Source organism: Megascapheus bottae, chromosome 13, assembly GCF_031878675.1.
Source record: "Megascapheus bottae isolate mThoBot1 chromosome 13, mThoBot2.hap1, whole genome shotgun sequence".
Classification (NCBI taxonomy): Eukaryota; Metazoa; Chordata; class Mammalia; order Rodentia; family Geomyidae; genus Megascapheus; species Megascapheus bottae.
Window position 1 is genome coordinate 7,514,435 of NC_143521.1, and position 17,344 is coordinate 7,531,778.

The 17,344-nt window shown below is 39.8% G+C and overlaps 1 protein-coding gene across 1 annotated transcript in view; it reads right to left on the minus strand.

Moving 5' to 3' along the window:
• Nucleotides 1-11,261, minus strand: part of Sparcl1 (SPARC like 1) — a 37,815-nt gene extending 26,554 nt beyond the window's left edge. Inside the window, exon 1 of the mRNA XM_090343230.1 lies at nt 10,949-11,261. The gene's annotated coding sequence lies outside the window, so the exon portion shown is untranslated. The remainder of the gene's footprint in view (nt 1-10,948) is intronic.
• Nucleotides 11,262-17,344: the final 6,083 nt, after the last annotated feature.

Below are 17,344 nucleotides of genomic sequence, written 5' to 3' on the forward strand. Positions count from 1 at the left end.
GCACTGAACTAATTACTGGCTTCAGAGAGTTTAAAATGACCTCACTGTGGAAAGAGAGCATGGAAATTCATTCATTGTGGCATCTTGACATCAGTGACAAGTTCTCATTGACATAAATAAGGGGAACTCTTTTTATTGTAGTTCTCAGGCTTCCTTCCACTGAATTCCTGTCCTACTATATCAGTGGTGAGGTAACTCAGGTTGAATTGAATATAGCAGAAAATATTTTGCTTTTAGAGTCACTTGAGTGTCTTTGTGAATGGTAAATTCATTAGCTCTGTGGGCAAAATTGTACTTTTTCTTTTGTTTTTTGTGGGTCATGGGCCTTGAACTCAGCCTGGGCGCTCTCCCTGAGCTTTTCAGCTCAAGGCTACCACCCTACCCTTGAACCAAGCCCTACTTTGCAGTTTTCTAGAGATTAACTGGAGATAAGAGTCTCAGGTTCTTTTGTGCCCGGGCTGGATTTGAATCTTGATTCTCAGATCTCAGCCTCCTGAGTAGCTAGGGTTCTTGGCATGAGCTACCGCCCCCGTTTAAAAACTGTACTTTTATTTGAACCTAGGGTAAACTTTATCTTTGTAACAAGCCAGAGATGTCATTCAGTGGTAGAAAAAGACTTGTTTTGTTTCCTCCCACAGTGAAATAAAAGGTTATTATACTAAAAACATAATCATCTACTAGTGCATACTCCATTTATTTTCGGTTAAAATCCAGGAGATGTTTGGATGTATATTAAAATCTTCGTATGTTTTTCCTTTACCATCTGCAAATCTGGAGGTTATACATGTTCGGAGAGCATGGTGATTGTGTAGTAGTGATGAAGATTTGAATAGAAAAGAGAAGTTTACTATTTTATCAATGATATCCTGGTCCCAATACACATTTCCATACATTCCTCTTTTGAGAACTTGTCTCCATGTATTTCGTCTTGAGTTTAGAGTGGCCAAGCAACCTTGCTACTTCTCATTTTCTTCCATTCAAAAGCTTGACTGAAAGGGTGGCAAGGAAATCAGGCCGAGAGTTTGGCCTGAGTGTTTGCCTAGCATGCATAAGGACCCAGCTCACTTCCCCATGCATCTATGAAAAAGCTAGAAGTGGTGCTGTGGCTCAAGTGATAGAGCTCTAGCCTTGACAAAAAAAATTCCAAGGACAGTGCTCAGGCCCTAAGTTCAAGCCAGGCTTGACAAAAAAAAAAAAAAAAAATCAGAAGTAGAGTCTAGGGATCTATTGAATGAAATAACACTCCTTTTAAATTTAACATGGCTTTCCAACTTTAATAAGAAAAGTCATCTTGTTACATTAAAAAAAAATTGTGCAGAGAGCAGATGTTGGATCAGGATTTGCTTTGTCTACAGGATTTTGGAAACAATGCCCAAATTCTTGACATCGTAATCAAAATTAGTTTTCTTTATATGGGAAAAGGGCAATAATAGACGATGGTCATTGCTCCCAAGCAAGGTAGGCCAAGGTCACCGCAACCTTTCTGTAGAATTGTCCCAGAGAACAGACACTCCCAGCTTGAAGCCCCTTTGTTTAGTTTTTTTTTTCTTTCAAATTTTTATTAAAGGGATTGGCTTTCACCAAGGGAGAGGTTGTAATTGGATTTCACCATGAAAGAAAACAGTAATTAGATTTCTCAGCAACTCCAAAAGCTGTTTGTGGAAAAGCACAGGAAGGGAACTGAACATCCTTTCTTCTGCTGGAACTGCAGCACAGCCATGCCTGCACACACAGGCGTGATAGGTGCAGTGGAATGGAACAGGCTTGGGTCAGCTACCTAACATCTCAGAGGGCAAGGCCAGCTTTGGCCTCTAAAGAACAAGTGCGTGATCCACTAGCTGCAGGGTGACAGGGAGGCTGTGTGTGACCTTGTATTTGGTAGGAAACAGAACATTCCTCTGAAGGAAGCCTTCCAATTCATCTTTGCTCTTTCTCTTGAAATGACTGTCTCCTAAAACATCATCTTCTATCTAGACTGAATAGTGAACTTTTTAAACATCCACTCTGGGTCCTGTGGTTCATTCTGAAGAAAGGGAAAGAGAGTTGTAAGTAAGTCACTGTTTTCCACAGCCATCTGGATGCCTTCCCAGGTGAAGGGGGCTGTTTACCCAGCTTCCAAGGCCTACAAGTGAGACAAGCCATCCTTTGAATTGTAGCTAAGCCATGTCCGCTAGACTCAAAGTGGATAGGAAGAGGCATCTTGTTGTTTAGGCCCAGTGATATCCTTCTTCCCATGTGACTGGCCTGCCTGAATCCCTAAAGGCAAGGGAACAGGCTTGGATAATAGTTGCTGGACCTACCAGTCTTGGGTAGTAAACTCTCAAACTCCCTGGCATCCTACCCTCTGACCTACCCTATTTAGGGCCAGATCAGCTCAGGTGCCATGATGCCATGCCACATATCTCTGAGTTCATGTCCTGCCTCCTGCCTCCTGACTCTTGTCTAGTCACTCTCCATTGGAGCTGATCTGGTTTGTTGGTATTGTTTCTCCCAATCTGATGTCTCAAAATGTGGCTTATATGTTCTCTCCATATAACAAGTCCATGTTCTATTCTGTACTTACATTCATTTCCAAAGGTATAGTACTTTCTAGAAGTCTGAAGGGTAAGGTGAGGCGAGAGTATGGTATTGCATTGGCTGGCTTCTTCTTTAGCTTTTAGAATCTAAATTGATCTTTATCAGTTTGGAAAATTAATTTAAATTAAGGAAAAAGGGTTTTTTGGAAGTTCTTCAGAGTGTTTTGCCACTTAAACCTACTTCACATAACCATCTGCCTCCTCTGAGCACCAACTGTTCCCCTCCGTTCTCATACTGTCGTTGGCTCTCATTCTGCTGAGCATTCACATGCTGCATAATCAGGGAACTGGGGTGTCAACTCAGCCATCCCTACCTCCAAAACGATTCTTCATTTCTATTGGCCAACGGTTGTTGACAGTTTTAGTGCTGGGTATTTTTTTTTTTTTTTTGCTTTGAATCTTTGTAATTAAGTTTGGCCTGCTGCAATGTCTAGTTGCTGGCTTCAGCCGGCATTCTCTGCTAAATTCCAGAGTCTTCTTTCCCTGGAGTCAATGTTTATTTATATTATTATTATTATTATTATTATTATTATTATTATTATTATTATTGCTGGTCCTGGGGCTTGAACTCAGGGCCTGGGCTCTGTCCCTGAGCTTCTGTGTGCTCAAGGCTAACATTCTACCACTTGAGCCACAGCACCACGCTGGCCTTTCTGTTTATGTGCTACTAAGGAATCAAACCCAGGGATTGATGTGTGCTAGGCAAGCACTTTACTACTAGGCTACATCTCCAGCCCAATGTTTTTGATTTTTCAAGGCAGGTGGTGCCTATTTGGTTTATTTAATCTCTTTTTGCCTAAAGTTAAATAACCAGAGAAAGGCATACCAAATACCTTAGGAAAAAAAAAAAAGAAGTTTGCCTTGACTGATTTCTCTGTCCTTTTGTTTTTCTCCTTCTGATTGTCATTTTTCCACCGTGGACTATGTACATACACATTCGCCAACAGGGCCATGTATGTTCTGTAGGTTGATAGTTTTAGTGGTTATAACTGGGAAACTGTCCTTTTTGGGAAAGGTAGTAAACAAAATGATTACTCTAAGTCTTTCATCATCAGACTCAAACAGAACATTCTCCTTGTCTTTACATGAGACTCGAAGACCTTGTTTTCAGAGAGCAAGTCACTCTGTCCGATTATGCATGCTGTTACCTGATCTACAGGTAACCCTGATGCTTAAGGGCTTTAAAGTAATAAAGAGTCTCTGGGGTGAGTGCTATGGTTTGACATTAAAGTCAGCTGAAAGATGACAACAAACACTGCTATTTTGAGTTCTCTGCTGAGTCACCACCTGACATCAAGGTGGGCCTTGTTCTCGCAGTACACAGGACACACTCACACCCAGCGATGCAGGACCTTGACATTCATCTGCCTGTTACCTTCCTAACCGGATTTACCATGTGTGTACCACCCATTTCACACTCACTGGGGCCTTGAGTCCAGCTAGAACTTCATAGAGGTATTAAGATACATTCAACCCAAATCAGAGTTCCCGCTCGCTCTTTGCCACAAGATGCTTGTGCCCCTGGGGTTCGGTGGCCAGTAATCACTCCTCCTAACCACTCAGTTCCACAGAGTTAACCTGCTCTGAGCCCGCGGAAGCCAATCGCTGACCTTGGGTGGAGGGGGGGAGGCTCCTTACATACACTCTTAGAATAAATATGCTTTGCCACATGCTTCTCACTCAAGCATATAATTGTATGCAGTGTATGTGCAAACACAGTGCCATTTGTCACCCCCTCCCAATCATGATGTAAAGAAAAAGAGGGATGGATATGCCAGTGCTGTTGCAACTTCTCACATTCAAGGCCACTGTCTCAACTTCTTGATTTGGGGCAGCACAAGGGCCATTCAGGAGAACAATGTGAAATGATCTCAAGCAACACTTGTTTTTGTTCTTTGGAAGGTCACCTTGACAGAAGAGAGGATAAAGCAGATGTAGTCATTATTCTTGAGGTATGACTTCACTAGTGAAGTGTTAGAATTATGCTGTTTTAGGAAACCACACTTGCAGATCCAAGTGATTTTATATAAGCCCTTTAAAGAGCACTGCACGAAGCAATATGGTAAGCAATTAAAATGTTGCACACATCACTATGCCTGAAGATGATCTGCAGTATCAGCAGATTTTTTTTTTAAGTGAGAGCTACAAGCAATCTGCAGAATTGATGATATGTTCAGTATTAGATAATTACCGAGTGGATCCACTGCACATAGCCACTGAAGATTTAACAAAAACCTCCCTGAGCAGGCATCTAAAGTCCCTTTTATACATATTAAAATGTTCAAAATGAAACAATTTTGAAAGATAAAATAGATTAAATCTCCTAAATAAATTGGAATGCATTTATATAGTTAAATTGGGTCAAATCTTTTCATTAGAAAACTGAAGATGGCTTTGTACTCAAGGTCATCTCATACTTAGGCACGTGCCATTTTCAGTAATGGAATGCTTTGATTGATGGCTGTGTCCCCAAGGGCGCCATAGTTTCATAGAGCACAACCCTTCTCTGGTTTGACTCCTTATTACACCTCTGATGTCGCACAGGAAGAAGACTGGAAACATCAGTTGTTTAAGGCACCACATAAAAGCATTGCTTATTTACTCAAGTGTGTGACCTAGAAAACACTACAGAAACTAAAAACAAAGACAAAAAAAACCCAATGTGTGCGTGTGTTGCTTTTCCTTAGTTTTTTTTTCAAGGCTGTGGCTGTTTGAGCCATACCTCTACTCTGGCTTCATTGTGGTTATTTGGAGATGATGAGTCTCATGGACTTTCCTGCTGGGGTTAACTGAATATCCTCAAATCTCAGGCTCCTGAATAGCTAGCATTACAGGTGTGAGTCACTGACACCTATCTTCAAAAATATTTTCACCTGAGTGAGGTTACCCCAGTATGAATCAAGATGATTACAGTTTTCTTTACACTTGTAAAGTATTTTAGGAATCCAGAAATTTGCATTCACAAATTCATGGGTTCACATTTGTAAAATCATATTTCTGAGGCTACTGTTTTACAATTTATTCACTCGATCATTCCACTTAAAAAGCCCATTCCTAACAATTAGACGTGATCATGAAGAAATAAATTACAACTACTCCATACTAAGCATTCATGTAAATTATCTTAATTAATCCTTCAAGGATCATATGAATGAGCTCTTAATTATAAGAGAAATAGGGTTTCTTTAGACAGCTGCCAGTCTTTACCATGAGTTTGATACTATAGTAAATTTCTTAATACATTATTTTGTTAAATTATCATAACTGCTTTTTGACTATTATTGTGTCTATTTCATGGATGAGAAGATAGAGGCACAGAGGGGACAAGATTGAAAAAGTAGTAATTAAGAAATAGGGCAAGAGGATGGAAATTCTAGGACAGCCTGGGCTATGTAGAGGGTTCAGGACCAGTAACCTCGTAGAAGGAGGAGGAAGAGGAGGTAAAGGGGGGAGGAGGTAGTGGTGATGGTGGTGGTGGCTCACATCTGTGATCCTGGCTACTCAGAAAGCTGAGATCTGAGGATCACAGCTCAAAGCCAGCTTGGGCAGGAAAGTCCTTGAAACTCTTATCTCCAAGTAACCACCTAGAAACCCAGAAGTAGAGCTGTGGCTCAAAGTGGTAGAGCACTAGTCTTGAGCAAAAGAGCTCAGGGACAGTGCCTAGCCCTGAGTTCAAGCCCCACAATGGACATTAAAAAAAAAAAGGACTGGGAAAGAATGAGTGTCAAGATTCAAGTGGAGATTGCCCCCAAAGAACAGCACATGAAGGTGAGAGGGGGTGGCTTGGAAAATAGAAATGGCTTGTGGAGTGTGTTATGTTTGATATCAAAAGAGACCATTTCTGTCTGAGAGACCTTTTCTTTTTTTTCTGAGTTGTTTCTCCCTGGCACCTCATAGCAGACCAGCCACTGTTGAAGTAGCTTTCTTGTTCATTTTCTTAATACCTCCTGTTCACTGAATCTATAAAGGAAACATTTAGCTACTGCAACTGCTGTGTATAAGTTGTTGCATAATAGGAAGGAAATGTGCCAGGACTGGAGCCTTCATTTCCAAAGAAGGGTTTTTAAAAGCAACTAAGAGCTGTCCACACAGTGGGTCATGACTTGGGAGTTTCTCTGTACCCTTTCATCGTCATGACAACAGTAAGTCCTGCTTCCCACAGCCAGGAAAAGCAGCTGACAGCTCAATGAAGAAGAGAGGGTGACAAAGACCAAAACTAAAACAAAATGCAGTAACAAAAAGAAACCCTTTTCATTTGAATGTCAGTGAGAGAAGGAAAAAAAAATACTGCCAGGGCAAGTCAAAAGCCCTATTCTTGTGTTTAGAAAATATCTGAAAGGAAAAATGTGGGGGGCCTTCCCATCTGTCCAAGTAGGGTAATAAAGCAGGACTGACTGCAAAGCGGCCTGTCTCCTCACTTTGCCCAAGGCAGGCTGCAACCGAAATTGCTCCTTGGTTTCACTTGACTGGGCCATTAAACAGCTGCCAATTGGTAAAGCAGAAAGACTCACAGTAACAAATAGCTCATGTTAGGATCTCCCAGGGAGAATGTCAGATGTCTTTCCATGTCTTTGAATTGAAAAAAGAACCAAGACAACTCAAAGAATATGTTCTTTTTAATCTCCAATTTTACAATTAGAAACACCATCTTAGGCACAGGACAGATAACCCCACTGTTCTATTATAGAAGATTGCATGTGAACAAGATTGCTAGTAAAATTTCCTATGTGTTAATTTTTCTGTCAGGTGCTATACCTGGTAGGTAGTAAATATTGCATTTGATCTTTATATTAAAATTGTGATTATTGATTATTGTTAGAGATGATTTAAATCTTACCTTTTTATTTTATTTTTTTTTTTGAGAAACATTGACAACTTACTTGGATAAAGGACACTTGGAACAGGATAAACATTCCAGAGTTTTCCATTTTCCCCCTACGTCTTTTGCCCCAAGCCATCCTCCCCTACAGTCACTTTGTAGTTATCTTGGAATCCAGGAAATACCAGCTCACCTAACCATATTTCCCAGAGTCATCCTGAGATGACTGTCAGACACGGGAAGCCTTCTGAACCTGCCTGTGATTCGATCTTTTATAACTATGCATACTTTCTCTCTATTTGCATTCTCTATTTAACCTAAGGCAAATGTCTGTGCCTTTGAAAGTTGCTGATGAAGGTTGAACATGTCTTCCCAAGGCTGCTGCATAATGAATCACCTCTCTTTGCCCTTCACCTTGATGTCTATTTGTCATATGGGGGCTAGTGGCTGGACTTGACACATAGAACTCATGGAGATTGAGTTAAGGGTCAAAGACTGTTTCATTTTTTGGTTGACTACAATGATAAACTGAGTGCAGAAAGTATGAAGTAGATGCTTAGTAGGAGACAGAGCCAGGGGTTCAAACCTAGGTATACAGACTCAGAAATCCATGTTCTGTCCACTGCCGTTCTGACTCACAGCTAAACCTGGCATTTATGTGATGAGCAGAATGCACACAAGGAAGAAATAAAGAAAAAGCTAGAACCCATCCCTTTCTCCGCAGTTTTTCAACAGCAACTCTAGCTAGGCCAATACTTGTTTATTTGCTATGGTTAGTGGATTATTTTTTATGTACCAAACATTGCTGTTTTTTTCCCACTGCATTTTCACATCAGATTTCTTCAGCATTTAATTTTGTGTTCCTATTTCACAAATGAAGAAACTCACAAAAAGATGGTTATGTGTCCCAAATCCTGGATTTATTTAGTGGAAAAGTCTAGATACAAATCAAGCTCATGTGTTTTAATATCATATGCCAAATCTGTTGAAATGGGGTAAGCAAGTTATTGTTTTAATCTGTTCCAATTTTTAGAATTGTAGTATTATTTGTAATACCAATATTATTCTATTGATTAACACTAATAAAAGTTTTCCAGCTAGCCCCTACCAAAAAGCTCTATAGCCATACTTGTTAAATTTGGTTTCAACTGGCACTTCTTCTCAATCTGTTTTGCTCTGTATGATCCACACTTGTAAGATGCTGGCTACATATGACTAGGTATTTCTCAAAAGGTAATGAGTCATATCCTTTATCAGAAAAGGACTGTATTGTTCTACTGTTCTATGATTTCATGCAGCCTGGCCTGTAGTGATTGCAGTGGCTGAATTTGTTCTTTCCTGCTCACACCTGAAGCCCCCTGACCCCCAGGCAACTCCTACTGTGCTACCAAAGGGGTTTCTAACCTGTTTCCTGCCTTGTTTGCCAGGTTTCCAAGAAATAAGCAAGACACTCTAATTAGGCAGTAGGGGAAATTCCTGTAGTTTTCAGGGTTAAAAGGAGCCCACAGAGACAGCCTTGCATGGCATTCTGAGATTCTGGTGTCATCCTGATGCATCAGCCATTTCTCGACTCGAGTGGTCTCATTATTAGCTGATCCAGACTCCATAACAATGCCTAAGCAGAACTCCTGGTGTTACTGAAATGACTAGACTGTGTTTCTGCCTTTGGAGCAGTTGGTGAGGAATACACATTGCGTCCATTTATGGATGCTGATGATGAAAGCCACGCTGGTTCTAGGTGGTAATGCATCACAAACACAGCCTTTGGCAGGAGATGCTCCTGTGAGACTTGTAAGAACCATACTGTGCCCTAGCTGGCTATCTATCTCTCAGACAGCTTGACCTAGCAGGGAAATTCTCTTGGCCTTATGAGGGTCCCGTTTGCCATAAGACCAGGACAAGTTCTTGCACTGAAAAGCGATAAGTGATCAAAGAAAAGCACACTCCAAGTTTTAATAAAAATTGTTGATATTCTTCTTGATTAAAAAATGTTCCCAATACATGCTAAATTTAACTAGAATATCAACGTTTCAGTATTTCTACAAGTCAACTGAGTAAAAATAACAGTGAAGAGGAAGTAAGATGAATATATATTATGGATTTATCCAGACAAACCACTATGCGCTTCATTTCTGTCATGACTATTTATTATTTTTGCTTAGGTGATACATGAAATGGTGCCAGGAAAGGGTATTGGGGATCAAATCTCAAAAGGAGAAGGAAACTTGTCTCCAGCTTTCTCATTGTGCTCAATGACCACACGAAAAATTCTCTGGGAAATGACAGGTATGATCCACAAAGAATACATACATATTCTTTTCCAAAATACAAAAGGCAATGTGAGTTGATTGAATGTTAAAACAGATGAAATAGACTTCTCTGTTTGGATAGGTCTTACTGGATGGAAAAAAATAGAATTTTTAATCTTCCTGAACAATCTTTTAAGAAAAAGCCATAGCCCTAACCATCGAGAGCTGAGTCAGCTGTCAGCTAAAGAAGCTAAGGTGTAAAAGAAAGAAGAGAATAAAAATAAAGATTTTACTGAGTTATATTGAGTGACTATTTCTATTCAGCGTGCTGAGGCTCATGGCCAGGGAAGCAGATACAATAGCACGGTGACAGATTGAGCCTCTGCAGAAGGATGGCAAAGGAAATGAGACAGTCCTGCAGTACTTCATGCTGCAGTGTTTGTGCACTTTTGATCTGTAGTTGAAAGCATGGTTTCTGCAGGGTGACCTTTAATATCTGGAGGAATGAGTAAGCATCAGAGGTATTTACTGGTGCATTGAAGAAGACAGAGCTGAGAATAATACCATCTTATAACACAAGAGATATCAGAATATCTTTAGCTTTTGAGTTCTCTTTCCTTCATTTGCTTTTTCTAAATAAGACAACATTAGAAAGTAGAGATACATGTGTAATATGAATCTTAACAAATGACAGGAAAAGGCATTAAAATATCCATTGTAAAGCAGTAAAAAGAATCAGGATGAGATAACTTAAAAATAACACAAAAATGAGCCAATAGGAATTATATGATTAGAGATGTTTTCCTACCTCTTAGAAAAGCCAAATATTCTAATTCTACTGTGGCTGTTAAGCACAGACTGCTGGTGGTTGAGTAACGAGATAATTTAAACATGGAAAACAAATTGTTTCAGCTTATAAATGATCATTTCCTTTAGAAAAGAATTTTCCCTATGGCTTATTTCATGTTTAGGAAAGTATTTCTACAAAAGATATTTCAAGATTTAAGCTTTACCAAGATCTGAATGTTATTCATGCTAACAACTCTTTTTCATCTCTGCTCTTGGTCCTTATAAAACCATCATTTGCTAGAGCTTGCAATTTAATCTTGTAGGGAAAAGGAAAACATGAATACAGATGGGAAAATTCCTTATAAAGAAGCTTTCCTATACATCATATATAGAGAACTTGTAAAATGAATGGCTTTGCATTACTTAAGCAAACATATTAAACAGATATATTAGATTATAACACAAATCAATTTAACAAAAGCAATTAGTAATGCGGTAACTATACTGAAATTTACCTTCAAATAGGTGGCTGGACCCAGAGTTCTGGTAGAAAACTGAAGTTGAAGTTCAATCTCCTCTTTGCTTCCAGACAGGAAAGAAAAGTTTGACAAATACCCAAGGGAAGTTCTTTCAACTCTTTCCCTTTTTTAGCTCTGCTTCTCTGCTCAGAAACACATTCAAGTCTATTGGGATTGAAATTCTGCTGCTCTGTCAACTAGTCAGGGTCTGAAGTGACAGAGAATGTGGAAGCTAGCAGCAAGGGAGATTCCCGGATCTCTGTAGCAGGCTGGCCTCTTCTTCTGAGGGCAAGATGAGCTTTGCAGGCAATGAAAACCCAGAAGGGCATGCATGGAGTTAATAGCCCTCCCCACCCCCCAAGCTCTTGTTCTCATAGGCTCATAACTTGGCCAGAATATAAGCACTTGGCTTTTTGTGCTTGTTTTTTCTTTTGCTTTTTTTTTTCTCAGACAACTCCAAGATTTTAAAAGCAAGATTTCTTTGGGGGGAGTTTTATTTTAAGATTTGGAAACGAAACTTCATGCCAGTGTTTCTCCCTAAGAACACATGAGGAGTAGGGGTTAAAGAAGAGAAGAAAAATTGTAGCAGATGCTTTTTTTCCATGGCTTGATTGGAAATGGTTCTCATGAATGCAGTCTGAATGTTAATGGCAGGCCGCTTCAGCAACTGCGACATTTCTTTGAGTGCGCTTTGGAAATTTAGGTTTCTCTGAGCCGTTGCCCCTTGTATTATAACCTACTAGTATGCTGATTCAGAGATATGGCATTTATAGAATCCTTCCTTCTCTAACCCTGTGCTTGTAAGGTTTGTTCTCTAGGAAGGTGTCTGCCAGCTGGGCATGTGTGCTTATTTTTGACCTGGCATTCTGTGATTTATGCATCTCTTCTATTGCTAATTCATGATTAACATTTATTGTATATTTGTTGTCAGATACTGTGTCAAAAACTTTTCTTTTTCTTTTTTTTTGTGGGTCATGGGGCTTGAACTCAGCCTGGGTGCTGCCCCTGAGCTCTTCAGCTCAAGGCCACGGCCCTACCCTTGAGCCAAGCCCTCTTTCCAGTTTTTAGAGGTTAACTGGAAATAAGAGACTCAGGTCCTTTTGTGCCCAGGCTGACTTTGAACCCTGATCCTTAGATCTCAGCCTCTTGAGTAGCTAGGATTACAGGTGTGTGCCACTGTACCCAGCTCAACAGCTTTTTATGCATTGTCATCAGTTGACTCTCACAAGACTATAAGAAGTAAGTTTAACTATGTTCTCATTTGGTGGGTAGTGTAGAATAATGGATACATGTACAGGATTTGATGCCAGGCAACTTGGATTTATATATTAGCCTATATTATTTTGTGTTAGTGGTACTGGAGCATAAAGTCAGCGCTTGCAAGCTGTCCTTTAGCTTGTTTACTCTAGGTTGGTGCTCTACAGCTTAAGCTACAAGCCGCTTCTGATTTGTTGGTGGTTAATTAGAGATAAGATTTTCCTGCACCAGCTGGCTTTGAACCATGATTTTCACATTTAAGCTGCCTGAGTAGGTAGGATTATAGGTATGAGTCACTGGTGCCTAGCTTTTCTTTCTCTGCCTCTGTGTATCCGTCTGTCTGTCCATCTGTCTCTCTTCCCCTCTCTCTTTCTCCTCCCTCCCCCCTCTCTTAACTGCAAGACCAGGAATGTGTTTTCTAACCTCTCTAAGATTCAGCATCTTTATCTATATGATGGAGCTACACATGGAACTGATAACAATATATCTCAAGTAAAGTTCTGAATTTTAAGTAACCCAGTACAAGAAAATCATATAGGACGTTGCCTATCACTTGTACCAAACACTCAATAAATGTTAGTTACTATAGTTTATGCAAGAGACTTGATTAGGTGATTAGGGTCTCTAACTGTAATCATAAAGTGGAATTCCAAATCAAACTAATTAGTAAAGTGGAATTCCAAATGACTTTGGTTAATTGATTTAACATCTCTTTCTGAGCAAGCTGGCAAGTTCTTTGGGGTCAAAGGTATGTGTCTTCTCTATTTTTAATAGTACATAGGAGATACACTTTCTTTGCATTCTGGAAATGCTCTAGCAAACATGAGATTAATAGTTGTAATTTAACTTAAGTGAAAATATCTGAATAGATATCAAAGTCCAGCCCAAAGAAAAACAACCCCCCAACCCTCAAAAACAACCTAATAAAAACAAAGCAAAATAAAATAAATATAAGCAAAACCCTGAGCTATAATGCTGGGTAAATATGCCTTCATCCAAATCTCTCAAAGCATTTTGAAAACCTTTATTTATTTTCAGAACATTACAAGAGAAAGGTATCAAGAATTATCTCTGTTTTGCAGGTGGAGACATCTGGGAGTGGAGGAAACTGGGCAATGTGCCTAGAAACCAAAAGCAAATCGCAGTGCAGCTGGAGACCATCTCAGTCTCAGGACGGGATTACTGGCTCCAAAATGCCTTTCCAGAAACAGGATGAAAGGCTAGGATGTCCTTGGGCCTTAGACAATGGACTGTTTTCCTTAGCCAGTGTCAGAAGTCTCTGAGGAAGAGGAAAGAGTGGGCTCTGTTGGTTTTGCTTGTCCTCAGCTTATGTGTACATCTGGCCATAGAAACATGGAGTGTAAAGGCCCCAGTACTTCAGAGATGTCCTGGGGGACGGGGGAATAGTGAAACCATCCCAGAAGATAGAGGAAAAACATTTCCAAGGATTTTCCTTTGTTGGCTAAAAGATTTTTGTAGGAACCCCAATTTAATAAATTCTTATTTCAACTAGCATTCCCTAATTGTTTTGTGAGGTAGCTTTGAGGTTGATTTCAGGCAAAGACATCCATCCAAGGATAATGCAGACAAAATTAAAAGGGGAAAATATGAAAGTCAGATACTTTCCTTGAATGTTAAAAATGGATATATTTCTACGAAATCATCAAAATAAAATGTCTTATTGAAGGTTAAGTTAATATAAAAACAATCTCTTTCGGTAGTACTGAAGATTGAAGTCAGAGCCTCACACATGGTAGGCAGGAGATTTCCCCACTTCACCCCCATCCCCAGCCCTTTCTTCTTTAGTGTGTTTCTGAGGTTGGGTCTTTTACCATTTGCCTGGGCTGACCTGGATCGTGATCCACCTGTTACGCTGTCTACTATAGCAGGAATGACAGGTATATGTCATTATATCCAGCCTTTCCTCTTCACATGGAGCCTTATGGACAGTTTGCCTGGACTGGCTTCAAACTCTGATCCTCTTGATCTCAGACTCCCGAACATAAAGATAATTTGCTTACGGCCAACAGATTTCATATCTTAAATGTAAATATGCAGTTAGACAGTTCATTTGTAGGTTTTGAAGCTTGAGAATTTTTGATCAGTTTTATGGAAAGATTTGTTAGTCTATGACCTGATTGCAAAAACTAAACTGCTTAGTTATAAGAAATTCAGAATACTGCGATTTCTTCATTTACATATTTTTACTTCACATTTATGTGTTAAACAAATGAATTTCATTGGGATATTCCTATATATGCTTGCAAATCCATCCTCTTTTGTCACTTTTCTTCTACTCTCCTCCCTCGTGCCACAATTTTGACTGGTGTTTTTGTTCTATTTACACTAATGTATGTGCAATCCTTTAGACCACGTTCACATTTACCCCTCTATCCACTGATCCTCTCTCCTCTATGTGTTTCCAATTCCCCAACAGACCCTGTTTTAATACTCTATAATTCATTTTAATCTTGTTTTTAAAAGCAGAACACTGAGATTTCATATAAATGCAAACTTATAACTAAATAACAGAGAACCCTGACCAAAAATAAATGTGAAAGAACTTTGAATTCACAATGTCTTTGAAGTGTGTCTTTATTTTAGGATTGTGCATTGGCAGATAGCCAACCGCTTATTGTTTGTAAAGCTGCTGTCATTTCTAAAATAGTTTATAGCTCATAAAGCTGAGAACAATAGGCCTACAACAATACCCACCTAACAGATGGAACTGTGGTTCAGATTTAGAGAATTCATCCAATCTCTAAATGTGATGGAGAGCTCCATAAAGTGCTTCTTTCATGACTGTGTGAACTGACCCACATGTCTTCAGCACTGCACAGGGGTCTTTCAAATACCAGCGTCTGAGCTGGAGCCTTCTTTATAACTGGCAGTGCTGAGATTCCCCTTGTGACTCCTGTGAGAGTTCAGGGGCAGCATCTGAAATCCATCAACCATGAAATTACTCCAGGCCTCCTACCTACTCCAGACTCTACGAAGTTACAAGGTCCTCTTCAGGGAAAGGATTGGAGCATATATTGCAGTCAACACACCACATCTGTATCTTCTGAATCTGTGGGTTCAACTACCCATTGATCAAAAACATTACACATATTTCATTAGTAGAGATATTTGTGTCATGATTCCCTAAGCAAAACTGTGTAATAACGGTCAACACAGCATTTACATTTAATTAGATATAATGAGTAAGTCAGAAATGGTGTAAAGTTTACAATAAGATGTGGGTTGATTAAAGGAAACTATTGTACCATTTTCTATGAGAGGCGAGCAGGCAGCTTGTTGGTATTGATGGGGGTCTGGCAACTAATTCTTTGTGACTGCAGTCAATCCTTGAGCACAGGATGAGCTTCCTTGGTATAGACAGCACAGGGTCTGAGGGACAGGAGAAAACCATCACAGTTAGGCCTTTCTGGAGTCTAAGACGGGACATACTGATGGTCACAGTGTGGTCGCCTTGGGGCAGAAGTAGTGGATGTCCAGATAGGAGGGGGCAAGGGAAGGCTCTAGGGAAACAGTGTTGTGTAACAACTTCAGCTGGACATGGCCTGTAAGACTACCTTCCTTGACTATGCAATGTGTTAGTGTGCTAGGACTCCCATATTAACATACTACAAACTGGTATTTAAAGGACAGTTCTGGAAACTGGTGCCCTACAACAAGGTATTGGCAGGTTCCATGCCTCCTGAGGCTTCTCTCAGCTGGCAGATGGCCACCTCCCCACTGTGTCACATGATTGATTGTCCCCTTGTGTATGTATGGGCCTAGTGTCTCTACCTCTTGTTACAAAGACACAAGTCCTCATGAATTAGGGCTTGAGTCTTATGAGCATATAACTATAACTATCTCTTTAAAGTCTGTAGACAGTAAGTACTATTTGGGTTAAAGCTTCCAATATGAAAGTTGGGGGAGAAACAGTTCATTTTATTTTACCCCATGGTGACATTTAGGTCTCTATGTTTAGGTCTCTGTAGGTCTTGCTGCTACTCAGGTTTGAACTGTGGCTTAATTACTGCTGTGCCTATATGTGCCACCATCTTCTTACCCTAGCATCAAACCAGTTCACATCTCTCAGCTTAGTATTCAATCCTCCGGTTAAATTTTGGGGTATAGGTTCTTATAGCAGTTTATTCCAACCATCTTCTTCTAGCCCAGTTCTTTCATGAGACTAACAAACCCTCCATTAGGTAGAACTTTGGTGCACAGGAGCAAGAAAGACAGTAGAAAAATGTGTACAATATTTTGCTAAGTAGAATATACCTAATGTAATTAGCTAGGGTTCTAGTAATAACCATCAAAGTAAAATAAATGAGTAGTGAAAACAGAGAAAGGCAACTTAGAATTAGGTATATTTGGATGACAGATAAGAAATTTGGTGTTTGTGTATTAGGTAAAGGGAGCTCTGGAAGGTTTTTCTGTTGATAGGAAGTATTTACAAGGAAACATTATGTTGAGGTAACACATAAAATAAAATTTCAGGGAACTACAAGAACAAACAGTCATGATGCTATGTTGTTTTATTCATGCTATCTTCTTATGCCAAGATCTTACATAATTCTGATACATAACCTCACTTTTGAGCCCAGAAAAAAAAAATAAGGCACACTGCTGGGAGGTGGTGGCTCAGGTCTGTAATCTTAGCTACTCAGGAGGCTGAGATCTGAGGATCATGGTTCAAAGCCAGCCTGGGCAGTAAAATCTGTGAGACTCTTATCTCTAATTAACCATCAGATAAATGGAAGTGATGCTGTATCTCAAAGTGGCAGAACACTAGCCTTGAGCTGAAGAGCTCAGGGACACCAGTTCAAGCCCGTGACTGACAAAAAAAAAAAAAAAGGAACATTACACTAGGTTCTTACTGCTTCTGGAATGATGCCAAACAAGTGAACTAGAAAATAGTTCTTAGGCAGAAATGGAAGCATACAGCACTTTGTTGAAATCAAGCACCAGGAAAGGGGAAAAATAATAGAGGAGAGGCAAAAGGAAAAAAAAATATTTTAGTGCCCATCCTGGGGCTTGAACTCAGGCCTGGGTGTTATCTGTGAGCTTCTTTTTCTCAAGGCTAGCACTTATCACTTGAGCCACAAGTCTGGCCTTTGTTATTGTTGTTAATTTAGTGGA